Below are 7,071 nucleotides of genomic sequence, written 5' to 3'. Positions count from 1 at the left end.
TCAGCAGGAGAGGAAGTGCAAAGATGTGAGGCTCAGTGGACTCATGAGAAATCCAGAGAATCTCCTCCTCCCACCTGCCCCAACACCATACATTGGTGTAGAGCAAGCCCAGAAAATTGGAAAGAACACAGAACACAAGTCCCAGAAGGCCCCCCTTCCTTCCTCTCTGGCCATTAAAACACTGCCCTGAGGATGTGTCCCTCAGTGAAGCCAGTCTAGGTCCAGCCCAACAGCACAGTCACAAAGACAGCCCTCTGCTAATGCTTGCCACGGCTCAGTTCCCTTCCATGTCCTCCTTAGATGTCTCATTTGATATGTCCACACCCCCAGGACATATGCAGCTGTTTTTCCTATGTTACCAATGAAGTTTCAGACATTTGGAGATTCTGAAGCACAGGCCTAAGGTTATCAGCTAGTGGGTGCTGCCACCAGGACCAGGCACCACCGTGCAGGAATCAGGAGCCCACCTTGTGGCTGCATGGAGAGGTCAGCACAGGGAGAGGCAGGGAACAAGTCCAGCCACAGGCTGGAACAAAAGGGACCAGGGAGAGTCCTAAGGCAGACATCTCCACTCTATGACCATTCATTGATGGTTTCTCAGCCTCTGACCACACACGATGATAGAGAACTTGCTATGCACAGTGAACACTGAGCAAATGCTGGACAGTGCCTCAGTAAGGACAACCTTCCTTGTAAAGCTGTGAACAGCTTCCTTGAGATTTCAACCCCTCTCCTGGCTCTGTGCTAGGGCTGACCCAGGACTAATCCTACCCCTATGCCGTATTCATATAGTGTCCCAATGCACACACATGCACAAACATACGTGCACAAATACAGGCTCATGCACATACACACATAGAACACAGTTGCATACTCACAAACTAATAATCACACACATGTACAGAGACATACAGACATATGTGTACACACAGAGAACACAGACATATATGCAGATGTAGAACACAGATATGCACTCACATATATGCAGATGTAGAACACACACATGCACTGGCACATGTAGCTACACTGGCACATGTAGCCACAGTGCACATGCACACATGACACACAGACACATCCCCAGCCACTCTCTCTGGTTCTCTAATACTTCCCCTCTGGCCTAGCTGTGAAATGCCAACATCCTGGCCACCTTCATCACGCAAAATCTGTCCCCCTGGATTTCCAACTAGAGTGGCCAGAGCAAGCACAGCTTGCCACCATAAAGCTTCTGTGACAGCGGCCCGCTGGCATGAGGACAAAACACCGCAGGTTGGGGAATTTCTTCCCAAAGGAATGCAGTGGAGCCAGGCCAGGCGGGCAGCCCAGGAATGGGAGCTCCCCTGGGGGCCGGAACTTCTAACTCTTCCTAATGAGATCACTCCTTCCTGACCGCGTGGGCAGAGAAGGAGCTGTCACAGAATTTTTGCTGGAATGTCTGGGATACTTAATAGCATTTCCAGGAAGCCCAGGAGCTTCTGGGCAGTAGCTGACTTGAAGGGGAAGAGAAATACTGTTTTCTGGGAAAGCTGAAGTTTCTTACTGAGCAGGGGCCTGCACTGATTGGGTCAGGAAGGTCTCCCCATTCTCAATCTCACCCCAAAATGTCAGCATTTATGTTCTAGGTGGTTTTGTATGGAAGCTACCTTCTAACCACCTGCTGGTTACTTCTAAGAGGAGATGGGTTTCAGACAAACTGAAATCTCCACTCGAGAGAAGGTTTAACATGATTATCTACAAAGTTCTCTTCCCAGGCAGAAATAGCAATGGTGGTTTTGGTGAACCCTGAGAATAAGCAGCTTCCTCCTTCAGAGGCTCTAACAAGTGGCCATGACTTTGCATGTTATCTACATCCTGTATCTGAGTTCCAAGTTCCAAAGCCAGTGTCCAATAGCAGGCAGGGCAAGAATGGTTATTCTTGCTGTACAGATGAGAACACTGAGGCTAACGGGTGACAAGGGATTGTATGAAGGGGATTACTGTGAGCAGAGCCAAGATCTACATACATCTGGCCCACCCTCACCTATCACCCACATCACCTTCTACCCTTGAAGGTAATTATCCTCATGAGGCTACTGGATATCCCTTTTGATCCATGGCTTTTAATTGTGTCATCATCATCATAATTATGAACTATACAAGGGCTTATTGCCCCAAAGCTGGCCTTTAGGCAGGTAAAAGATGGAGATCACCTGCCAAGGAAGACGGACAGGCTGACTTTCACAGGAGGAAGTGGGGGGATGGTTGTCCACTGATGTCTGAGCTACAGCATCATGAGAACATCTCCCTGGCACGAAGAAAACACCCTAACAGTGGAGCCCAGTGGCATCATTTGCCATAATGAGACTTGGCACACGTTTTTCCATTAAGAGACCCTTCATCCAAACTTGCCGGCTATCCCTACATCCTCTCATTCCATTTCAGCCCACTCTGATCAGGCTTCCAATGCCCTCAAGCTATGGAAACTGTCAAGGTCACCTACAATGACTTCATTTCCAAATCAAATGAGCAGGCCTCTCCTATCACCAGATGTCACCTCTCAGCAGTAGTGAGAACACTGCCCACTGCCTCCTCACCATGTGATACCTTCCCTTGGGTTGGCCTCCCATCCAGAGGCTCTGCCAGAGGCTGAACTATGCCCTCCTTCCCCATTCAAATACTGCGTTGCTCTCCCCAAGGCCTCAGACTGTGACTGCATTTGGAGACAGGGTCTTCCAAGAGGTAATTAAATTAAAATGGTGTTATTACAGGTGGGCCCTAATCTAATATAACCAGTGTCATTATAAGAAGGGAAGATTAGGTCAAGGACACACACAGATCATGTGAAGATACAGGGAGAAGACAGCTAGCCACAGCCAGGTGGAGAGGCCTCAGAAGGAATCAATCCTGCTGACACTTTGATCTTGGACTTCCCCCCTTCGGGACTGTAAGAATGTAAATGTGCACCCAGTCTGTGCACCTTCTGGTGACAGCCCCACAGACAGACAGACTCCTCTCTTGCTGCCCTTTTCAGCTCCCACCCAGAGGGTTTCAGGGTCCCTGGGGCCCTCTGCAGGTACCCATCTCCACTAGGAGCACCAAAGTCTAGACACTCTGTCAGCATGGGTCACTCATAAACATGAGCCCACTAGGCCAGTCCAGACCTAACTACTCTCATGGCTAGCTCACAGTATGAAGTCAACCCAGTCTCTACAAAAGCCTTGCCCACTACAACACGGTGTACCCACTAGCGTGCCAGGTAGCATAGCTAGAAATCTACAACCATTTGATCCTACCCTTTTCTTTCCCAGTCTCCAAATGACATGCTCAGTGGATCTGTCCTTCTTCCTTCCCACGCAGGGTGCTATGGTTTGAAAATGTTCCCCAAAATTCACATATTGAAAAATGTTTGCTACGGACTGGCAGATGACGTAATGGTTACATACTTGTTGGCCATGGTTTGAGTCCCAGACCTGGCAGTTTGGAACTCATGCTGGGCATGTGTGTGTGTGTGCTTACAATCCCAAGAGAAGAAGGAGAAGGGGTTGTGGTGTGGCCATCTCCCCCCATGGGGTGGGGGGGCACTGATTTCTTCCTTTCTGTTTCTCTGGCAAGTGCATGAGCCCTATAGTGAAAGTCTCTCAAGGAAAAAGAAAAAAAGAAACTGGTTGCTACTGTTAAGGTATTAAAAGGGTAAAAACTTAATATGACTATGGTCTTGAGAGGTGAGGCCTTTGAGAAGTGATTAGATAAAGTCATCAGGGTGGGGCCCCCAGGATTGAATCTTTGTGGGATTATAAGAAGAGGTAGAGAGACCAGAGTTGATACATGCTCTTGTCTCTCACCAAGTGATGCCAGGCACCTCCTTGGGATTTCACAGAGCCCAGTCAGCAAGAAGGCATTCACCAGATGCAGCCCCTTGACTTTGAACTCCCCAAACCACAAGCTGTATAAATCTCTCTTCTTTTAAATTACCCAGTTATTGAAAAAAGAAAAATGGACTGAAACAGGGATTCTCAGCTTCTGCATTTGACATTCTGGGCCAGACCATTCTTTGCTGGAGGGTGTACTGTCCTTGCACTACAGGGTGTTGAGCATCCCCCCCTACCCACAAGATGCCAACAGCCTCCCTGCACCAAGTTACAACAGCTAAAAATGTCTGCAGGGACCAGTAATCAGCATAATGGCTATGTCGCTGGACTCCCATGTAGTCAACTGTGGTTCGAGTCCTGGACCCGGTGGCTTAAAACTCATGCTGGGCGCATGTGCATGCGTGCCCAAGATCTTGAGAGGAGAATGGAGGAGAAAGGATTGTGGTGTGGCCATCACCCCTGGGGGGGGGTATTTCTCGCTTTTTGTCTCTCTGTCTCTGTCTGTCTGGCGAGCGCACACACCCTATAGCAAAAACTTCTCAAAAAAAAAAAAAAAGTCTGCAGACATTGCCACGCGTCTCCCCATGGGTCAAACTGCCCCCAGTTCCAGAACCTTGGGTCCATTCACTTCTTTCCCTTCCCCAGGCCTTCATCTTCCCTTACTCTCTCTGACTGTTCTTCCCATTTTTATCTTGGCAGTCCACAATCTGGTGCCCACCCAGCTGCCAAAGTGATCTGACACCTAAGTGGACTGTGATCTTCCTTCCTGTACAACATCCTTCCAGACACTTGCACTTCTACTTCTCAGCCCCATGACTCAAGGGCCCCTCTGCAGCTCCTTGACGATGTGCTCCGCCTATTTTCTGCCGTCTCTATGTTCCTGCTGCACACAGACCTTCCTGCAGCAACCCTGGGTACCCACACTTTGCCGGGCCCAACTTTCTCCTCCTTTGTCTTCAGCCAAGCACCACCTCCCCAGCTAGAGGATGCCCCTGGTGTCACCCACCCTGGTGTCACCCACAAGCTCTTCTCCTTGTTAGTATCACAGTTTACTTTTCTAACATCGTTTACAATGAGTGTTCACTGTCTGCTTTCGGTCTGGATGCCTCTCTGGAGTTTAAGCACCAAGAGATCAGAGACAGTGCATGTCTTCCTCAGCAGAGCTCCCCAAGGGCCAAGATGGTTTCCCTCCTCCATAAATTATGGAGAATGAATGAAGGAATGAATGCATGGAGGAGTAAATCACCTGACCTCTCTCCACCCCAGATTCCTTCTTCAAAAACTTCTCAAAAAAAAAAAAAAAGTCTGCAGACATTGCCACGTGTTTCCCCATGGGGTCAAACTGCCCCCAGTTCAGAACCTTGGGTCCATTCACTTCTTTCCCTTCCCCAGGCCTTCATCTTCCCTTACTCTCTCTGACTGTTCTTCCCATTTTTATCTTGGCAGTCCACAATCTGGTGCCCACCCAGCTGCCAAAGTGATCTGACACCTAAGTGGACTGTGATCTTCCTTCCTGTACAACATCCTTCCAGACACTTGCACTTCTACTTCTCAGCCCCATGACTCAAGGGCCCCTCTGCAGCTCCTTGACGATGTGCTCCGCCTATTTTCTGCCGTCTCTATGTTCCTGCTGCACACAGACCTTCCTGCAGCAACCCTGGGTACCCACACTTTGCCGGGCCCAACTTTCTCCTCCTTTGTCTTCAGCCAAGCACCACCTCCCCAGCTAGAGGATGCCCCTGGTGTCACCCACCCTGGTGTCACCCACAAGCTCTTCTCCTTGTTAGTATCACAGTTTACTTTTCTAACATCGTTTACAATGAGTGTTCACTGTCTGCTTTCGGTCTGGATGCCTCTCTGGAGTTTAAGCACCAAGAGATCAGAGACAGTGCATGTCTTCCTCAGCAGAGCTCCCCAAGGGCCAAGATGGTTTCCCTCCTCCATAAATTATGGAGAATGAATGAAGGAATGAATGCATGGAGGAGTAAATCACCTGACCTCTCTCCACCCCAGATTCCTTCTTCCATGGGAGAGAACATAACACCTGTCATGCAGAGCTGTGGTAGGCAGAGTGCAAAGTCTCTGAAGGTGCTAGCTCTGGCCAGTCAAACCACCACCTGCAATTACCACAGTCCCCTGGTCTCAAGGAGGACACTGAACTGAGGGCGTGGAATAAGGATAGAGCCTGAGCCAGCTTTTCCTGAAGGGGCCATGCAAAGCTCTCCTGCCTAGCCCTAAGGGACCAAAGGCACATGGAACTAGGAGCAGCTCAAGATAGGAAGGACTCCCTCCCACATTGGTTGCACTCACCTTGTCTTCCTTGGGGAATATGGCTCCATTTCCTTTTGCTCTACTCATTTCTGACATGAGTTGGCAAATCTTTCTCTCTCTCTCAGTCCTCTGAAACTTTGATGAACATGTGGTCAATTGGGGAGGAAGGACCACCTTATACAGTCTGCTGAACTTTGGGGGGGGGTTGGACCCTTGAGAAGGACCACCTTATACAGTCTGCTGAACTTTGGGGGGGGGGGCTTGGACCCTGGCTCTTGGCCAGGATGTCCTTCCCGCTCTTTTCTTTGGGCATCCTCCAGCTCTTTCCACTTTCCCACCACCTGTAAAAAGCCCTCCATGAAGTTTTCCTTCATTCTTTCTTTCAGCCCCACATGAAGTTTTCCCCTCCAAAGCCCAGAGTCCATATCTTATACAGTCTGCTGAACTTTGGGGGGGGGGGCTTGGACCCTGGCTCTTGGCCAGGATGTCCTTCCCGCTCTTTTCTTTGGGCATCCTCCAGCTCTTTCCACTTTCCCACCACCTGTAAAAAGCCCTCCATGAAGTTTTCCTTCATTCTTTCTTTCAGCCCCACATGAAGTTTTCCCCTCCAAAGCCCAGAGTCCATATCCATCTGCCTTTGACTGCCACCCACTTTCAACTGCTTTTGAGCACCACCCCAGCTAGGCAGGCCTATGGATCCTGTGCTGCACTGGGCCACCATGCCAGCTCCTCTAAGATCTCCTCATTTTCTCTCCATAAAATGGAAGAACCTGGGGCCATGGTGTTGAAGGAGCAGTGTGCAGAAAACAGTAAAGTGTAGGCGGCATGGTGGTTAAGGTGTCAGACTCACATATGGCTTACCACAGTTTGAGTCATGGGCTTGGTGGCTTGAAAATCATGCTGGGTACATGTGCATGTGTGTCCAAAATCCTAAGAGGAGAATGGAGGAGAAGGG

General features: G+C 49.5%; 1 protein-coding gene and 1 long non-coding RNA gene across 2 annotated transcripts in view; one reads left to right on the top strand and one right to left on the bottom strand.

The window, feature by feature from the left end:
• AJAP1 (adherens junctions associated protein 1) overlaps positions 1-7,071 on the bottom strand; it is a 153,935-nt gene that overhangs the window by 98,171 nt on the left and 48,693 nt on the right. The gene's annotated exons all lie outside the window — the stretch shown is intronic.
• LOC102497896 (uncharacterized) overlaps positions 1,938-7,071 on the top strand; it is a 9,161-nt gene continuing 4,027 nt past the window's right edge. Inside the window, exon 1 of the long non-coding RNA XR_336389.1 lies at positions 1,938-2,715. This is a non-coding gene — a long non-coding RNA (uncharacterized LOC102497896). The remainder of the gene's footprint in view (positions 2,716-7,071) is intronic.

Source organism: Tupaia chinensis, unplaced genomic scaffold, assembly GCF_000334495.1.
Source record: "Tupaia chinensis unplaced genomic scaffold, TupChi_1.0 Scaffold138365_1, whole genome shotgun sequence".
Classification (NCBI taxonomy): domain Eukaryota; kingdom Metazoa; phylum Chordata; class Mammalia; order Scandentia; family Tupaiidae; genus Tupaia; species Tupaia belangeri.
Note: the sequence above shows the minus strand (reverse complement) of the source record. Positions and strands in the feature narration are given on the sequence as shown.